The sequence below is a fragment of the Gopherus flavomarginatus genome, chromosome 21, assembly GCF_025201925.1.
Source record: "Gopherus flavomarginatus isolate rGopFla2 chromosome 21, rGopFla2.mat.asm, whole genome shotgun sequence".
Taxonomy (NCBI): domain Eukaryota; kingdom Metazoa; phylum Chordata; order Testudines; family Testudinidae; genus Gopherus; species Gopherus flavomarginatus.
The window spans coordinates 23,806,890-23,827,024 of NC_066637.1; the positions used below are offsets into that span (position 1 = coordinate 23,806,890).

The 20,135-nt window shown below is 48.7% G+C and overlaps 2 non-coding genes across 2 annotated transcripts; one reads left to right on the forward strand and one right to left on the reverse strand.

The window, feature by feature from the left end:
- The first annotated feature begins 1,187 nt into the window (after window positions 1-1,187).
- TRNAN-GUU (transfer RNA asparagine (anticodon GUU)) lies at window positions 1,188-1,261 on the forward strand. The gene has a single exon. It is a non-coding gene; the product is annotated as a tRNA-Asn (tRNA).
- Window positions 1,262-10,373: 9,112 nt separating this feature from the next.
- On the reverse strand, window positions 10,374-10,445 carry TRNAQ-CUG (transfer RNA glutamine (anticodon CUG)). Its single transcript has one exon. It is a non-coding gene; the product is annotated as a tRNA-Gln (tRNA).
- Between the last annotated feature and the right edge of the window lie 9,690 nt (window positions 10,446-20,135).

The window sequence follows — 20,135 nt, forward strand, 5'->3', positions numbered from 1 at the left end:
TCTGGACGCGATGTATCGATCCCCGAGCGCGCTTACATCGATTCCGGAACTGCATCAACCCGAACGGAGTTCCGAATCGACACGGAGAGCCGCGGACATCGATGCCGCGCCGTACAGATGGGTGAGTACCTCGATTTTAGAAATTCGATTCACGTAGCTGAAGTTGCGTATCTAAAATCGATTTTAATACCCTAGTCTGGACCTGGCCTAAGACTCCATGTTAAGGCTATTCTAGTGCCTGAGAAACTCACACTTGATACATGGTGGGTGAGATCAAAGCGTGGAACCAAAAGCCATGAGGAGCCCCACTGCCTTAGGGTTAGGGTTTTACCATTCGATCTCTTTGTTGTTGTTAGTGCTGCAGTCGTTTGCCTTAAGCTTATGCTATTCGATCTCTTTCAGGGTGCGTTTTGGTACTGAGAGGTAAAAGGCTGCTCTGTGTGTGGTGCTAGGGAGTGAGGTAGCAAAGGTTGATTGCAGAGGTGGTGCATGTGCCACAAAAGTTGTGGGGGCCTGGCTCCCCTCCTCCACCTCATCTCTGGTCCCAGAGGCCAGAATTTGCCTAAACCCACCCGCTGACCTGTGGACTAAGAATTTTGCCCTGCTAACTCTTCCAGTAAAACAGGCCAAAGAAAGTGTATGCAAGCGCTGAACCGCAGCCCCCGTGTTTCTTTCAGTTCCTTCCCACAGAACTTTCACTGCATGCCAGTCCAGTTCCTTGCTGTTGCTTGTCTAAGAGCTGCATGCATATGCTAGAGCGTACCTGAGGCCTGGTCCACACTACACAGTTAAATCGATTTAACTCTGTACCCGTCCACACTACAAGGCACTTTAAATCGATTTTAAGGGCTCTTAAAATCGATTTCTGTACTCCTCCCCAACGAGAGGAGTAACCCTAAAATCGATATTACTATATCGATTTAGGTTTAGTGTGGACGGAAATCGAAGTTATTGGTCTCATTCCTTCAATGTAGCTACCCAGAATGCACTGCTTCGGAAATCGATGGTAGACTACGACCATGGACGCACACCACCGAATTAATGTGCCCTAGTGTGGACGCATAAAATCGATTTTATAATATCAGTTTTATAAAACCGGTTTTAGTAATTTCGATTTTATGCTGTAGTGTAGACGTAGCCTGAGCTGATTCCCAACTTTTGTGCTCCATACAGCCTTGCCCATCCATGTCTCTGTGGCGCAATGGGTCAGCGCATTCGGCTGTTAACCGAAAGGATGGTGGTTCAAGCCCACCCAGGGATGGCGATGACCCCGTGCTACTTCCTTGCTTCCCCGGAGCCTCCAAAGTCTTATTTTGCCTGCCTCTTGGCCTCAGTGCTTTCAGCTGGTGGCCCAAAGGCATGCTGGATGCCATTCAGAAACCCATTTCCCAGCAGCGGTGCCGGAGGCTCAGGCTTAATCCTCGAGGCCGAGCACAAAATCTTTCAGCCGGGGAACATTTTGCTGCCTTCCCGCCTCCGCCAAAGCGGCAAGGGAGAAGGGGACCAGACATGCCTGCTCAAAGATGCCTCCCTCCCACTTTCCTGTAGGCTGTGCAAAGCTCTTGGCCTGCCTCATGCCTCGTCAGGAAAGAGCAGCCATGCTGCCCAAGCCTGAGTCACGTGCACAGCCTGGCCCGCCCCGGCTGACGGCACGCAGAGCCACACGAGCCGATGGCAGGTCGAGTCGGTAGCCTCAGCTCTTTCCCCTGACAGACACACAGCACTGCCTAGCGCCCCGAGAGCCTCCCTCGTGTTCTCCCGCAGCCCACCAGGGTGGGTGGGAAAAGGGGACCAGGAAGCACTGCAGCCTCATTCTGGGACAGGAGGCCCTTGCCACACCCAGACCTCCCTCTTGCCTTCAGCCCAGGCAGCCAGAGGTGCCAGGGAGCTCCCTGGCAGGCCGCCGCCTCAGCCACCTCTTGCCGCTCTGCTGGTCACCGCCTTGCTGGAAGGCCCAGAGGGAAAAGAAACAAACACACACATAGCAGAGGATGGTTTCGATCCATCAACCTCTGGGTTATGGGGGCCAGCACGCTTCCACTGCGGCACTCTGCTGGCTCTTTACAACCCTGCCACCCAGCTGGCACTATCTGGATTAGTGCCTTACGCACTCTCGCGCTGGCAGGCAGATGCGCAGGCTGCTATGCAGCTGCCCTGGTCACAGGATTTTACAGCGTCTGCAGGGTAAAAGGGATCTCTTTGGGGTTTGGACCCCACTGGGAGCTGGGTAGCTGAGTGCCGGAGACAGGAGCACTTCTTAAACTGTTTTCAGTTCAGCCTTCAGCTGGTGGGGGACGAGGTTCAGCCTTGGATCCGTGTCTGCAGCAGGCAAGCGCCTCTGGCTCAATCGGCCCCCCTCGCTGTCTTAGCAGACTAAAAACCTGGAGCAAACGCACATGCCTTGCAAAGGAAGAGGAGCCAGGATCTCGAACAAATGTCAACATTTTATTAAGATGACGTTCAAAGGAAAAAAAAAGGGTACAGTACAGTGTTTAGGCGCAGAAGTTTCTGATGATCAGGGAACAACGTACAGATTACCCAGGGGGTGCGAAGTTCAGTTTAAGATCGGGTGGCATAAGGAATACATAATGTGCAATAGCCCCGACTGGGGATAAAAGGTTAACCGTACAGACACTGAGTTAGGAGGGTGTGTTGTCCATGTGAGGGCTAAGTTCAGGTGTGGAGTATAATGAGCGGATAGGACGATGAGGATGGATTGACCCGCATTTGGTGAGTTTGAACGTTCAGTGTTTTTTAATCTTTTCCACAATCTAGTTTAAGCAGGGTCGCTATGAACTCTACCCTGCCATCTGTTGGTGATCTGTTGTAAAGGCCTTTTGAGGCTGATGTCATTTGCATGGTTCCACCCACCCCAGATTGCATGATGGGAGTGCTTGTCCAAATGGTCATTTCAGCTGCTGTGGGATCCCCAGTCTCCTTGTTATTGGGGCAGAAGTAATGCAGTGTATTTTCCTGTTCATTCTGGATCAAGGAGAGAGTAACTGTACCTGGCATTTGAGGCCTGAAAGCTTCACCCTCGCCTGAAAAGTACTCACCCATTAAGGGGTCTGGGTTCCAAAGACCCAAAGTTTGTTGAGGTAAAAATGGATGTTTGTTTGGTTTTTGCTGGCCTGTGCTTGTGGTTGCTGGTTTCCTTGTTGCTGTTGCTGGTGTGTAAAGGCAGAGGCATTTTTTAATCTCTTTGAGTTGTTGTTAGTGTTGCAGTCGTTTGCCTTAAGCTTATGCCATTCGATCTCTTTCAGGGTATGTTTTGATTCCTGAGAGGTAACAGGTTGCTGTGTGTGTGGTGTTATGGAGTGAGGTAGCAAAGGTTGGTGTTGCAGAGGTGTTGCATGTGCCACAAAAGTTGGGCCCCCCCACTGCCAACCCCAGCTCTGGTGCCAGAGTCCAGAATTTGCATAAACCTGCCTGCTGTCCTGTGACTAAGAATTTGTTTGCAGAGGTAATTAGTGTGTCACAAAAGTTGTGTCCCACAGCTGATATCCCAGGTTGCAATCTGCAAAATTTCCTTGCTGTCTGAGCCTTAAGGAGCATTTTACCCAACTATGAAGTTGTTTACAACTTTCAGTGAGAAAATGAGATCCAAAACTAGCAGCTTATGTATGTCTCAAAAAAGCATTTAGCCCTTAATGACTTTTTATTTATAGCATAGACGCAAATATGTAGTACAACTATAAAAACTCTAGTTTTAAACTAGAGAGATACATGAACTTAAAGTTTGCATTTAAAACTTTAACAAAAAAACCATAATCCTAAATACAACATTTCTTTTCAATCTTTTTTATTTCACTATGCTTTGGAACCCATGTCCCTTGCCTAACGAGATTCATGTAGGTTTGAGTGAGTCCCGAAATCATGAACTGCTAAGTACCGTTCTACTGTCCTTGATTTATATCACCGGAATAACTGCACTTTATTACCCCTGCCCTAATAAGAAAGAGATTGGGGATCCTATAGCAGCCAAAATGACCCTTTGTATAAGCACCCCCATCATGCAATGCGGGGTGGGTGTGACCATGCACATCAGCAACACAAGGCCTTTACAACAGATCACCAACAGATGTCAGGGTAGAGTTCATTCTCACCCAGCTTACATCCTCCCCGCAGCCAAGAATTGGTGGTCCTGATAAATCACATTCCCTATTATACCAACTCATTGGTATTGAATGCGAAGTTATGGCTAGCAAAAGTAGCCACCCATCTCTGCCTTGTAGCATCCAGCTTAGCCCTTGTTAACACATAAGTCAGTGGATTGTTCTCTGTCCACACCTGAAACTGAGCATCACACAAGTAGTCTCCAAATTTCTCAGTGATGGCCCATTTCAAGACCAAGAACTGCTGCTGGTGGATGGGATAGTGAGTTTCGCTATCAGACAGTCCTCAGCTGGCAAAGCCTACAGATTTACATTTCCTTCCACTTCCTGGTATGGGACTGCTCCCAGACCCTCCAAACTGGCATCAGCATGCAGGATAAACGGTTTGTTTGGGTTAACAAGGACTAGGACTTGCACATGAATCAGGCAAATAATTATTTCCCATAAAGCCCTGTCACTTCTCTCATCCTGCCATGTCCCAAATGGAGAAGAGAGGAGCCTCTCCTGTGTCCCAGGCCAGGAACACCAGATTGGAGGGGGTCAGGGGAGGGGATGAGGTGTTCATGACTCAGTCCAGGTCTGCTAGTGCTGCAAAAGAGAAGATATCCTTTCTCAGTCCAGGTCAACTGGAATTGTTGTTGCAGTGGGGAGAGATGTCTCTCATCTGGTTCTTAGATGCTTTGGTGAGACGGGACAGGCAGAGGTTTTTTTTTTCCTTTGCAGCTCAAATCGCACATTTCTTCTCTGCTTTTTGCTCTAGCTTGATTTCTTTCTTGCATCTCAATTTTCTCTTTCCTGGCCTCATTCCAGAGCATTCACAGCCCAATTCTCTATCCTAACCCTGAGTTCTCTACTGCACCCTGAATGTCTCATTCTAACCCCACCCCAGAGTCTGCACCCCCAGAGCCAGTGCCTTCATCCCTCTGCACTCCGACTCTCTGTCCCATGTAGCCTGATTTAGGGTGTACTAATAATATTATTTGGATAATTTGATGAAAATTTAATTGATTAGCTTACATTTTATTTAATTTAATTGAGTTACAAAGTTATAGTTGCATTACTGCTATTCAAAAGATACATATGGCATTATATGCAACAAAGTTTTGGTTAATATACTCACAGCCTTCCTTGATAACCTGGTGGTAATAGACACAGGACCAGCCTTGCAGTTCAGGTTTCTCAATTCTTAAGTGAAAGATGCAGTGCTTAGAAAAGCTAGTGTTACTTAGGGTTTACTTGAATATGTTAAACTTAAAATCAAAACCTAATAAAGACTAAAAACGTTGGGAAACCGAACTTAGCCTAGTTCCGTTGAAACTTAAAGTTTAACAACAAGTACAGCCTGCTGACAGTACATAGAGAGAGAGTGGAGGAAGTAAGTCAGAATGATAGAGCAAAGTGCTCTAGCGAGGTGGGTTACCTCTTTTATAGGGCACAAGGGCCGGAAATCCTTCCTCCTATGCCTAAATTTCATTCCTCACCCACAAAACATTAGGGTACGTTTATTTCATAGGCTAGTATGTTTGTGCTTGTTGATGACATGTACATATGCACATGTTCCCTTGTGTTGTACCTGTTAAATCTGTGGGTACAACACTGAAAAAAACCCTATGCCATTCTCCATTGTCGATTGGTCTACGTAAAGGTCTTAGACAGGCATGGATACTTATCTATTTAAGTAACATGATAAAGGTCGATTTTCCTCTCTGAGTAAAAGGTCACAATATAGATATGCTAACTTTGCCTTAGCTTAACATACAGGATATGGCCTGTAGTTTCTCGTAAGTCATGTGTCTCAGTCCCCTAATCATTTTTATTGCCCTCTGCTGGACTCTCTCCAGTTTATACACATCCCTTCTCATGTGGGTCCCAACCCCAAAAGTACTCACATTTCACCGCATTGGCCCCAAAATGCCAGCTTTTAATATGTAAATAGGGTGCTGCCATGGTCAAGTCACTCCTGAGCTCTCCAGTGGATCCTGCTGGTGGAGAACAAGGTGAAAGTTAGCCAGGATGTCACTCAGTCAAATCCCTGTGCTCCCCGCAGGTGGTATCGGAAAGCTCCAAGATCGCTCACTTCCCTTTCTCTCATCAGCTTCAGGCCCCAGGGTTACAAATGCACAAACCAGTTGGGATTCTCCCCTGGCCTCAGGGTGTGGGGCTGCTCTGAGGGGATGGACTTGCACACTTGGGATATCAGTGCAAAGATACAATTTCAATTTCTCTTAGAGAAATTGGAGGGCAATTTATATTTGGTAAAAATCTTATTTAGTGAAAGGAAAGCTGCAGTGACAGCCTGGTTACTGGGCTGCAAAACACCTTCCTCCTGGGAGAAACAAGAAGTTAGAATTAGAAATTTACATTGTTTTTTCCTGTGTTGGTACAGGTTTAATTTTGCTTCTGTGTAGGTTTGTTTCACGCTGTGACCATTTTGGTTTATTGGGTTGTTTTGGTGTTTTTAGTTGGAATGGAGCTTTTAATTGACATTTGCTGGATTTCAATGGCTGACCTGCAACACCAGTTTTGACATAGTTCTGCATATTTTCTACAGATTTGAGCAGTATTCAAGGATTCAATTCCTTTATAGGAGGTTTTAGTGATCATGCTTATTTATTTGATGTTATTTTATCATTCTGCTGTAGCACACTTCTTTGATAAAATGTTGAAATTAATTTACAGCATTTGTTAGTTTTTATTTTTACAAACAAAGTTTTTCTTAATGTTTGGGTTTTAAATTAAGCCTTGGTTTTGGTTTCAATTTTTCATTTAGGTTTTGGTTACTGATGGGATCTTTAAGAGAGCCTTGGATTCAGTACTAAAATTTGGACAGATTTAACCCTGCTTCCTATTTTATTTTAATAAAGTTTGTATTGCTGTAAACCCTAGCCCGGGGGAGAGGAGATGAGCCTGGCCTTTAACTGAGAAGGAGCAGAGTCATGGCCCCCATGAAGGGTGGGGCCAGGTGATGGGGGGAACAGCCCCCCAATTTTTTTTTGTCTAGTCCATCTCAGTCCCCCACTAAAGGAGAAGAGTCTGATGCCACCCCTGCTGGTCACTGGGTGTCACTGCTGCTCCATGGGAAACATGCTCTGTGCCTTACCCAGTTTGCTGGGAAACACACTCTGTGCGTTACCGTGACTGGTCCATGGGTGTCACTGCTAGTAGAGCGCAGACACATGCTGTGCATTACACCACCTGACCGCTGGGTGTCATTGCTCTATCAATAGAAACACTTTCTGTGCATTACCCTGAATGACCACGAGGTGTCACTGCTGCGCCAAGGCAGACATAAGAGAGGCAAGACTGGTTCAGAGCAAAGTCCATCTAGCCCAGTATCCTCCTGTCTGCTGACAGTGGCCAGTGCCAGGTTCCCCAGAGGGAATGAAGAGAGCAGGGAATCATCAAGTGATCCATCCCCTATTGCCCATTCCCAGCTTCTGGCAAACAAAGGCTACAGGCACCATCCCTGCTCACCCTGGCTAATAGCCCTTGATGGATCTATCCACCATAAACTTATCTAGTTCTTTTTTGAACCCTATTATAGTCTTGGCCTTCACAACATCCTCTTGCAAGGAGTTCCACAGGTTAACTATGCAACTGCCCTGAGTTTACCCCCCCTCCCCAGGCCAGATTGTATATGGAAAAGAGGATGAGGATGAAGAGAGCCATGATGTGTCTGTCACTGGCTGGTGCCTCAGTTTCCTCTACGCAGCAGTGCTGCAGGCTCCTTTTGTCTGTGCCCATGCAACTGTGTCTGGGGAAGGGGAAGTAGAGGCTCATGCTTCCCAGCCCCACGCCCCACCCCCAGCAGATGGGGAATCCAGGCCAAATTTAACCCTGGTAGCTGGGCCGGGATTAGCCTGGGCTGGGGTAGGGCTGGGGAGGAATTGGGAGGGAGACAGACGCACCTGCTGTGAGGGAAGATCCTCCCATTCCCTCCCAGCCCCCTTCATTCCTTGCAGCATAACACCCCCTAGCGTTTCTTTCTCTGTCATGGGAGCTGTCTGCTGCCTGCTTCTCCGTTAGCATGGTCTCTCCCCATCATGGGGCACTGGCATTGCCCATCCTGTGCAAACAGGGAGGCCCCGGTGTGCCCCATGGCATTGCTCTGCAATTGTGGGGGCAGCTGCTGGATGGAGCCATATCAAAATATGGGAGTGGGCAAGGCTGGGGACCAGGACTCCTGGGTTCTCCCCTCAAATGTGGGAGGGGAGTGGAGGTTAGGGGGTAGCGTGGGGGAGGGGCAGGGCTGGGATCCAGGGATACTGCTTTTTCTGGTTTTCTCCACCTCCTGCAGCTGCCTCGGTCCTTTCAGTGCGTTTCTTGTTCCAAATTCATTTGCTGACTTGTGTAACTCACCCCAGAGGTGGCTGCATCTCAGTGTTGGGTGAGACACCCTTGGCTGCATCATCTCCTAACCGCGTCTCTCTCTCCCTTCGGGTGACCCTGCAGCACTCAGCAAACATCCACAAGATCATGGGGCACTTTGAGCACTGGGCAGGCAGGGGCCAGGCGCCCAGCCCTCCCTCCAGAGAATGGGACACAGCATCGACTACTTTTTACAGGGATTAAAAAGGGACAAAGGGGGGCAAATCAGAGGAGGGGGTGGCCAGGGTCTGAGCAGGGGGTGGAAATTGACTGGTCGGGGGGTCAAGCAGCTGGAGGCAGAGTTAGGAGAGGGACTGAAGGGCAAAGTCAGCGAAGGGGGAAGGAGCCAGAGTTAAGCCCAGAGGGAGGCACTGCCAGAGGGTTAAACCCTGGCACAGGCAGGGACAGAGGGGTAACAGTTATCCCGGTGGGCTGAGACCCCAGTGTTTGCAAACATGGGTGGGGGGAGCAGAGGGCTTTTTTATTTCCCCTCCCACAGGCAGCACCTCTCAGCATGGGCTTCCCAGGGCTGGGCTCTTAAAGGCACAGGCATCCCACCGCCTAGACACTGCAGCTCCTCTCTGATGTAACCTACTCAGGTGCTGCAGTAGGAGACTCAGTTCAGTGAAACTGGGCATTCTCTATATGCCCCCCAGCCAGGGGGCTGTACACCCCCTTCCCCGAATTTCCCCAACACCCCCTCCCTCAGTGGTCAGGTAGTTACATGCAGCGCTGCCAATGTTGTCATTGGTTGCAAATCTGAATGGAAATTGAAACGTTAACACACACTTTAAAAACAGATACAACGTATGAAAACTACTTGGACCTGAGAAAGTAAAATAGGTTTGAAAAGTCTGGACAAAGCCGGGTTTCCTCACCCAGCTGTTGTGTTTGCTGACAATGTTAGTGCATTGGCTTCGGCAGGGTTGGCCAACCTTAGAATTTCAAATGATGATTTGTAAGCGAGGTGTGAATGAGCTCTCCCCTGGCAGCTACTGATGACCAGGGTTGAGAGGAGTCTTTGGGACCAGACTGTATTTACATGAATTCACCTACTCTGCCGATGTATCCAGCAGACAGAGCCTGGCTGCCTCTGCTCTAGGTGCCCGGAGGAGGGAAGGTGTGTGGGGCTCCAGCCTGGGACTCTTCCTCCCTCCTGCCAAGGCCTGACTATTAATCCCAGCCCTGCCACTCCTTTCTTCAAGCACCATGTTAGCCAGAGGAAAAGTGTGGTAGGAAGCAAAAGGGCCAAGCTTGTGAACATCAGGTGCAGCAGCAAGAAACCCAACTATCAGGGTAGCAAGTTCTAGAGCCCTAACCCATTGTGGCCATTGGTGGTGCCCAGAATCTCCCCCCTCCCACCTCCACCCCAACCTGCCTAAGGCTCTGGGAGGGGGCTTGGGGGGGAGGTTTGGGGTGCAGATCCTGGGATGGGGATTAGGGTGCAGGAGGGGTGCAGGGTGCAGGCTTTGGGTGCTGGCTCCAGGCTGGGGTGAGAGGTGCAGACTCTGGGAGGGAGTGCAGAGCTGAGAGGCTGAGGATGAGGGATTCATGATGCAGGAGGGGGCTCAGGACTGGGACAGAGGATCAGGGTGCAGAGGCTCAGGGCAGCCTGCCTTGCCATTAGTGGTGGGTGGGCACTAGGACACTAGACAGCAGTTCTGCCCAATATCCCTCTACTCCAGCAGCAGGAGCAGGCAGGGGACAGGCACACACTGCTTTTTGTCAGGCAGGGACACAGCGCAGCAGGGGGAGGGGTGGCAGGCAGGGGCCAGGGGAAAAGACCCAGCTCCAAATATTGCTGGAGCAGGGCCCCCAGCCCTGAATATTCCTGGAGCCCGAGCACCACAAATGTATATAACCTGCTGCCTATGACCACAAGCCAACACAAGGTCCCACTGAGATTTGAACTCAGATTACAGGATTCAGAGTCCTGAGTGTTGCCCATTACACCATGGGACCAGCTTGTGCTGCCTTCTCTGCACATCGGTGACCCTCATGGGGCTGGCTTGTGTAAGGGGGCTCTTGGCCCTTTACTAAAACTTAGTGTGTGTGTGTGTGGGGGGGTTGGTTGGCTAGTTCCCTGCACCAATAGAAGGGGGAAGGATCAATGGGAAATCAGGACCCTGAGACTGACAGTCCGCAGGGACAATGGGGAGAGGCCAAAGCTCCAAGTTAGCTGCACCGACAGGCCAGGCAGTGTAATGAGAGAGTCACCAGGCCAGGGGGTCCCATCCTCCATGTGAGCTGGAACTGCCTGGGCGAGAGTGGGGTAGAGCTAAGGAGAGAGCAGGAGCCCGAGAAGAGCCGGGGAGCAGAGCTGTGCAGGTGTAGTGCCAGAAACTGCTGCATGTAGGAATTTGCAACCTGTAGCAGTTACTGATACCTGAGGTTGTTCTTATTTGCTGACTTGCCCTAAGTGGCTAAAAATTGACAGTGGTTTCTCTAGCAAAGGGCAGTCCCTGGCCCCTTGGTCCAGACATCCCCCTTCATATCAGGCTAGGGTGACCAGATGTCAAAGATGATATATCGGAATGAGGGGGGCAGAGCAAAAATAAAAGCTGGAGGGCCCCCCCGCCGCCAAGTGGTAGTGGCACAGCCCCATCTCCAACCATCTCTCGGCTCCAACCCCCGCTGCACCCCCAGCTACCCCATCCCCTCACTCCTGGGCCCAGCTTGGGCTCCAAGCTCTGCAGCCGAGCCATGATCCGGGCCCCTCCTGCAGCTCCCGGGCAAGGGGTGAACCAGGCAGCTCCCGACAGGAGCGTGTCCGCCCCACGTGTGTCTCCGCCCCCCGCCCACCTGGGCCCTGCCCGCTCCGTACTGCCCCCAGCCCCACTGCACTGCCCCACAGGCTGCAGGGCTGAAGCAGCTTCCGCGCTGCGCTCCCGGCCATGGTCATGGCCAGTGTGCAAACCTGGGAGGGAGGAAGAATGCCGCGTGCTTGGGGAAGAGGTAGGGCCAGGGCGAGGATTTGGGGAGGGATCCAATGGGGCAGTGAGGGGATGGGGCTGGGGGCAGGGCCAGGGCCGGGATTTGGGTAGGGATCTAATGCGGGAATGAGGGGGCGGAGTTGGGGGGGGGCAAGTATCCCTCCAGACTCTGCCTGTGTGCTGGAGAAGAGGACAAAGTTATTTGTTTGTCCAGGGTCCCAACCAAACATCGGTCGGGACGCGGGACAAACAAGCAAATATCAGGACAGTCCCAATAAAATCGGGACGTCTGGTCACCCTACATCAGCTTCAAGTTGAGAATCATTTCCCATTCCCGCTCTGTGGGAGGGGAGACTTTTAAACTCACTCTCTGTGCGACTGCACATGGCTAAGCAAAGAGAACAAACCCCAAATCCCCCCCGTGCTTTGGGAGCCAGGTTTGCGGTGGGAATTCTGTAGTTCAGATGACTTCAAGCCTGGGCATTGGGATTCTTTACCAGTTTCTCTGGCATTGGGGCATTTTTTTTCACTCCCAGCTGTGATGGCCGAGTGGTTAAGATGTGGGAGTTGAACTCCAATAGGGTTCTCCTGTGCAGGTGCGAATCCTGCTCACAGCGAGGCCTGTGTTTTAGCCAGTCTCTCACCCAGGCAACACCTCTGTACAACCCCCTGAGACACTCTCAATTCTCTCCCCACCCCAAGTAAATCCTGTTCTGCTCCTTTCATTGAGATCCCTGGGGCACCACCTCACACTGTGTCCCTGAGGGGTCAGGCAAACTCTCAGCACGTGAAGCCTCTGGCAGTCACCTGGTGCCCCATAGATCAGCCATAGCCCTAGTTCTGCTCCTCTCTCTAGAGTGCGAAAGAAGCCAAGTCAGCGACTCCATGGGAGCTATGGGGCTGCAGAATCAACAGAGAAAAAATAGGTGCTTGGCGCCCACTGACAGCCACCTCCCCCCTCCCCCACACACACTACAGGCCTTGCTGACAAGCTCCTCCTCTTCCCTCTCAGCACCTCCCTCTTGCCAGTGATCAGCTGTTCAGTGGGGTGCAGGAGCCGCTGGGTTGGGAGGGGGAGGAGCAGGGACGGGAAGAGGTGGGGGTGGTTGAGTAATGGGGCAGGAAGTTGCAGGGTGGGAAGAGATGGGATGGGTGGGGACTTGGGGGAAGGGGTGGGGACGGGGGCGGGGCCTGGGGACGAAAGGGGGGATGTGTCCCAGACCCCTCTAGGGCCGGCCCTGAAGGAAAACACTGACTATGACAGTGACAATAAAACTGACCAGCATTGCAGGGAGACTGAGGGAGATCCGCACTCACCAGGTCTCTTCTCTCCCCCACGGTGAGCCAGACACTGCTCTCTCCTGGCTCTCACTCTAGCAGCAGGACGCCAAGGAACTATTTTCCCACAGGGAGTTCGAGTGCTTCTGTGGTGCTGGGGGGGCTGGCGCTTCTGCTGGATCTGGGGCTGGCAGGGGGGTTGATGTCTGCACAGACGCTCAGCTGCCATGCCGGAGGGGGCACTTGGGACCTTACCAGTGTCAAAGTTAGAATCAAGACTCACAATTTGTCAGATCACTCTTCGCCAATAACATTCAGAATATGTGAGTGGCCATGCAAGGCCAAAACAGTCTTATTTATACAGATAAAAGAGCGGGAATCAGACAAAGGGATAAAGAAAGCAAAACTGTAAAATTCACCTGGGGCACAGCATGCATATCCTACTTCCTTACTAACTCTTTATGGATCTGAGGCTAATACTTCACCAATTGCCCTTAAACGGTCCAATTGTTCTATGTGAATGTCTGTATTCCTGACACCTGGATTGCAGCATTCCAACAGTTTTTCTTAAAGGTACAGACAGCATTTCTTTAATCCTTTCTATTTTCACAATATAATTCATTCTACTTTCACAATCCGTCCTTTTGGTCAAGCGCATGCCATGACCAACAATTATTGAGTTCCACAAATTAACTGTTCCTTATCTCTTTGTTCATCAGCAATATTCAAAATCATCATATTAGCACTCTGTTTTAGGGCAGTCACCTGGGTGACACAATTCTGGATACAACAGGAGATTAACTGAAAGCATACAAAAATCACCAAGATTCCAAACAGGATAGTTAGGGCTCCCTGAAACAACCAGTTTCCTATGCCAGAGAAATTGAACAGGTTACTTAACCACTTTCATAAAGAACTCAGCTCTTCATGGGGAAGATATGCGATTTGTTCTAAGTGGCTATAGCGATCTATTACCTCATTGGTATTGTATAAACACACAACATTGTTTTCCAGTGAGAGCACAGGTCCCTCCTTTGGCCACCAGTACTATGTTTAATGCTTGACGGTTTTGGAGGGCCACCTGTCCGATCGCCCCTGTTTCTTTGGCCAGGGCTCTTAAACTTTCTCTGGTTTTATTTGCCATTATTTAACTACTTAGGAGCCTTTTTGCCTGGTGTATTGCTCCCCCAAGTGGGGTAAAGAAACTGCCAATAGCCTCTTCCCAGGTGTCATTACTGTTCCATATTGTGTTAAACAGACAAGGTCCTCCAGTGAGGTCTGGGGAATTGAGTGGGATAGCCAGGACAGGAACACCAGTTTGAGAGTGGGCTGGGATGTGGCTGCAGACCCAGCATTTAGAAATAATAAGGGTCTGAGCTATCCACACTTGCTGCTGGATAAAAGAATTGTCATTGTGTGCACCCCAGACCTTAAGATACCAGCAGCCGAGGAACAGACACTACCAGAGCTGCATGTTGGAGGCAAGGCCCTTCTGGTTCTGACAACCTCAACTGAGGGAACTGCACTCACAGTTTTCTGTTCACCAGGCAGCAGGCGCTCGGCTCACTACTGCTTCTTCTTGGGCCTTGCTTTATGTAGTCATCTGCTTCTGGCAACCCTTACGAGAGCGTAGATTGTAAGGTATTGCAGGCTGTTCCTCTACGTCTTCTTCTGGAGTCAAAAAAATTGACTCTGCGTGGTCCTGAGGTGGTGATTGGTTCACTGGGGTCTGTGCATTCTTACACTGCGAAGCATGTATCCACTTTGAGATGCCAGACAGTTTAACAGCCGTCCCTTGACTCTGGCTGTAACAATGGCCTTCACACCTTATCTTTTCCTGATGCATACATTCCTCATTCACACAAATAGATTTGAGAATACAAACAGTAGTATTTTATATTGAACAAAAAAACATTGCAAATTAAACCTTGCTAAGTTTTACAATTGATAACTAAGACAATTTACATTGAGACCCAGGCCTTCAATGTTTCTCTAATTTACTTAACACAGACACAATAGAGAATCCTGTCTCTTACTACCTAAATTTTAAAACAAAGAGTTAGAGAGGGCCCAATTTGTAATGCATACGGGAAAACAGAATCTTATAGTCCCAGGGGGTCATTTCTTTCTGCTATTTAAAAATAGTGACTAGCAGGATGAAATCAAATTATACTTTAATTCTTATGGGATATTATAAAATCCTGCTCCTACATATCCCCCTTTTGACACTAAGATTATTAATCGCCAGTGTCACTTCTTATTTAGTCCATGTAATAGAAAATACTGGCAGGTGATTTGGGCCTGTGGCTTTAGCTTTACATACATTTGTTTTATTCACCAGCACATTTTAAACATTTCAATTAAACACATACAATGTAAAACCAAAAACAATTAGGGTAGTAATATTAGTATGCCAGTAGTTGTGGGAGACCATCCAGAAAATGTTATACCAATGGTAGGCTGTTATGCTTTTATGCAGTGGCAATTTTTAACATGTCCCCATTTGCATGTATAATATGAATAGTTCAGTTTTTCACATTTTTGTTTTTATTTTTTTAGGACCCATGTCACCTTTTTACCTTTTAACAGATGATTGGTAACTGTTTGCCATTCAATGCCAAGATTGATAGAGAACTCAGCTAAATCAGTGCTTACAGTAAGCTGAGACTTTGTTGTTGTTGTTGTTGTGGCAAATAGTAAATGTGGTTATTGGTAAACACAGTACTTACATTACATTTACATTTGTCTTCTGGTGGGTTGCTAGCACTTTTTAAACACTTTCCCCCAAGAATTAACACATACACATAGTCCATTATACAGTACTTTGGATTATCTGAAAGACAAAAAGAACAGTTTTCTACCCCTTTTGGGGTGGCATTGATTATTGCTTAAAGATTTCATTCTTTTACAAATACCCTTCCTGACTGCAGGCAAAACAGAGGAATTACCCCCATTTTTTTTGTGTTTTTTTTTTTTGTTCTATAGGCAGGCCAGGTTTTAATGGCTTCTACTTTTTAAGGGTTATGTGGAAATTATTTCACTGTTTAGTTATTAAATTCATGAGGTGGTGTACCTTAAGTTTTGCCTCTTATATAGCAGACCAAGTTTGTAATGTTTTTCCTGCTGTGTTAAGCTTTAAGTTTATTTACAGGTAATAGCTGAGAAGCATCATTACCATATTAATTTAAAGGATTTTTCCAAAAATCATACACACTACAAGTTGTTACAGGGGTACTCACTAACATTAAAGTTATTTTAATGTTTAATATTAACAGTAACATTAGCATCAAATCTATTAAAGGTATCTTGTTAACCTTAGTCCCAGATTTGGACCTTAGCGTCCAAAATATGGGGGTTAGCATGAAATCCTCCAAGCTTAGTTACCTGCTTGGACCTGGTACCTGCTGCCACCACCCAAAAAATTAGAGTGTTTTGGGGCACTCTGGTCCCCCTGAAAAACCTTCCCTGGGGACCCCAAGACCCAAATCCCATGAGTCTCACAACAAAGGGAAATAATCCTTTTTCCCTTCCCCCCTCCAGGTGCTCCTGGAGAGATACACAGACACAAGCTCTGTGAATCCAAACAGAGTGAATCTCCCTCTCTGTTCCCAATCCTGGAAACAAAAAGTACTTTCCTATTCCCCCAGAGGGAATGCAAAATCAGGCTAGCAATCCAACACACAGATCTCCCCGATTCCTTCCTCCCACCAATTCCCTGGTGAGTACAGACTCAATTTCCCTGAAGTAAAGAAAAACTTCAACAGGTCTTAAAAGAAAGCTTTATATAAAAAGAAAGAAAATTACATACCAATGTTCTCTCTGTATTAAGATGATACAACACAGGGTCAATTGCTTAAAAGAATATTGAATAAACAGCCTTATTCAAAAAGAATACAAATCAAAGCACTCCAGCACTTATATTCATGCAAATACCAAAGAAAAGAAACCATATAACTTACTATCTGATCTCTTTGTCCTTACACTTAGAAACAGAAGATTAGAAAGTAGAACTACTTCTCCAAAGCTCAGAGAAAGCAGGCAAGCAGACAAAAGACTTAGACACTCAATTCCCTCCACCCAAAGTTGAAAAAATCCGGTTTCCTGATTGGTCCTCTGGTCAGGTGCTTCAGGTGAAAGAGACATTAACCCTTAGCTATCTGTTTATGACACGCCCCCCAAATTGCAGACAGTGGGGAAGCTCACTGGCGGCGATTTCCTTCTAGAACTTTAAAATAAACAGATTACTACAACACATACACCTTTACATATACTACTAAGTATATAACTAACAGACTTCTACATTTTAAGAACACTTTTTAACTACTGAATTCTGGGAAACTCTCACGGGAGAGTGCATCAGCTACTTTGTTAGAAGCTCCTGTGATGTGTTGAATTTCAAAATCAAAATCTTGGAGAGCTAAACTCCAACGAAGAAGTTTCTTGTTGTTCCCCTTGGCAGTATGAAGCCACTTTAGGGCAGCATGGTCAGTTTGTAGTTGGAACCGCCGTCCCCAAACATATGGGCGTAGCTTTTCCAGGGCGTACACAATGGCATAGCATTCCTTTTCACTGACTGACCAGTGACTTTCCCTCTCAGACAGTTTCTTGCTGAGAAACACGACAGGATGGAAGTTGTGATCTGTTGCTTCCTGCATGAGCACTGCTCCTATACCACGCTCAGATGCATCCGTGGTTACTAGGAATGGCTTGTCAAAGTCCGGGGCCCTGAGCACAGGGTCAGACATGAGCGTTGCCTTAAGTTGGGTAAAGGCCTTTTGACACTCATCAGTCCACTTAACTGCATTTGGCTGGGTCTTTTTGGTCAGGTCGGTCAATGGGGCAGCGATTTGGCTGTAGTGTGGTACAAATCGCCTGTAGTATCCGGCCAAGCCTAAGAAGGATTGGACCTGCTTCTTGGACCGTGGGACAGGCCACTTTTGGATAGCATCCACCTTGGCCTGTAGGGGGTTTATGGTTCCTCGACCCACCTGGTGCCCCAGGTAAGTCACTCTGTTTTGGCCTATTTGACACTTTTTGGCCTTAACAGTTAGTCCTGCCTGCCTGATGCGCTCAAAGACCTTTTCCAGGTGTAGTAGGTGTTCGGGCCAGGAGTCTGAAAAAATGGCCACATCATCGAGGTAGGCAACTGCAAATTCTCCCAGTCCAGCTAGTAGACCATCTACCAGCCTCTGGAAGGTGGCGGGTGCATTTCGAAGGCCGAAAGGAAGGACATTGAATTCATACACCCCCGCATGGGTGACGAATGCTGACCTCTCCTTGGCAGGTTCATCTAGCGGTACTTGCCAGTACCCCTTGGTTAAGTCTATTGTAGAGATGAACTGGGCACGTCCCAACTTCTCCAATAGCTCATCAGTGCGTGGCATTGGATAGTTGTCCGGACGAGTTACCGCATTTAGCTTACGGTAGTCCACGCAAAAGCGTATTTCCCCATCTGGTTTGGGTACCAGAACCACTGGAGATGCCCATGCACTGGTAGATGAGCGGATTATACCCATCTGTAGCATGTTCTGGATCTCCCGTTCTATAGCAGCTTGGGCATGAGGAGACACTCGGTAGGGTGGGGTTCTGATTGGGTGAGCATTACCTGTATCAATGGAGTGGTATGCCCATTCAGTCCGTCCTGGGGTGGCTGAGAACAATGGGGCGAAGCTAGTGCACAGCTCCTTGATTTGTTGCCGCTGCAGACGTTCCAGGGTGGTTGAGAGGTTCACCTCTTCCACGCCACCGTCTTTTTTTCCGTCGTAGTAGACACCGTCAGGCCACTCAGCATCATCTCCCTGGACTGTAAACTGACAAACCTGTAAGTCTCTGGAATAGAAAGGCTTGAGAGAATTAACATGGTACACTTTAGGCTTTAGGGAGGAATTGGGAAATGCTATGAGGTAGTTTACAGCTCCCAGGCGCTCTTGGACCGTGAATGGCCCTTCCCATGATGCTTCCATCTTATGGGCCTGTTGCGCCTTCAAGACCATAACCTGGTCTCCTACCTTGAAGGACCGATCTCTGGCATGTCTGTCATACCAGGCCTTTTGCTCTTCTTGAGCATCCTTTAGGTTCTCTCTAGCAAGGGCTAAAGAGTGTCGGAGGGTGCTTTGTAGGTTGCTTACAAAGTCCAGAATGTTAGTTCCTGGAGAAGGTGTAAACCCCTCCCATTGCTGCTTCACCAACTGTAATGGCCCCTTAACCTCGTGACCATACACAAGTTCAAATGGTGAAAACCCTAAACTGGGATGTGGTACAGCCCTGTAGGCAAACAGCAACTGCTGCAACACTAGGTCCCAAGTATTGGAGAATTCGTTGATGAATTTTCGTATCATGGCCCCCAAAGTTCCATTGAACCTTTCAACCAGGCCATTGGTTTGATGGTGGTACGGGGTGGCAACCAAGTGATTCACCCCATGAGTTTCCCACAGTTTTTCCATGGTCCCTGCCAGGAAATTAGACCCTGAATCTGTAAGGATGTCAGAGGGCCAACCTACCCTGGCAAAGATGTCTGTTAGGGCCAGGCACACAGTGTTAGCCCTGGTGTTGCCTAGAGCTACTGCTTCTGGCCATCGGGTAGCAAAGTCCACTAAAGTCAGTACGTACTGCTTTCCTCTGGGCGTCTTTTTTGGGAAAGGGCCCAGAATATCCACAGCTACTCGCTGAAATGGGACCTCAATTATGGGGAGTGGCTGGAGAGGGGCCTTGACCTGGTCTTGAGGCTTTCCCACTCTTTGGCATACCTCACAAGACCGGACATACTTGGCAACGTCCTTGCCCATCCCCTCCCAGTGGAAGGACTTCCCCAACCGGTCCTTGGTTCTGTTCACCCCAGCATGGCCACTGGGATGATCATGGGCTAAGCTTAAGAGCTTCCCCCGGTACTTAGTTGGAACCACCAACTGTTTTTGCGGCTGCCATTCTTCCCGGTGTCCACCAGAAAGAATTTCCTTGTATAAAAGTCCTTGGTCTATAACAAACCGGGATCGATTAGAAGAGCTGAGAGGCGGTGGGGTGCTCCGTGCCGCCGCCCAAGCTTTCTGAAGGCTGTCATCCGCTTCCTGCTCAGCCTGGAACTGTTCCCTTGAGGCTGGGGTCACCAGTTCTTCCTCAGACTGTGGACTTGGGCTTGGTCCCTCTGGAAGCGATGTAGGTGATGGGGTTGTTTCCGTTGCTGGTGAACCGCTCTCCGCTGGTGCACCTGAGGGTATTTTAGGCTCTGGCTGAGCCTTTTGGGTATGGCTGTCTGTTGCTTCTGCCAGTTCTGGCTCGCTGGCGCCCTCTGGCGTTGAGTTTGAAGATGGGGTTGCAGTGGCTGGTGCTGGTTGCTGTTCCAGTTCCGGGCCTGGGACTGGAGGTGCTGTGGCTGTTTCAGTGGTAGGCATGGAATCCGGGTCCACTACCTCTGTCTGGGTCTCCGGTAACACAGACGGGGCCT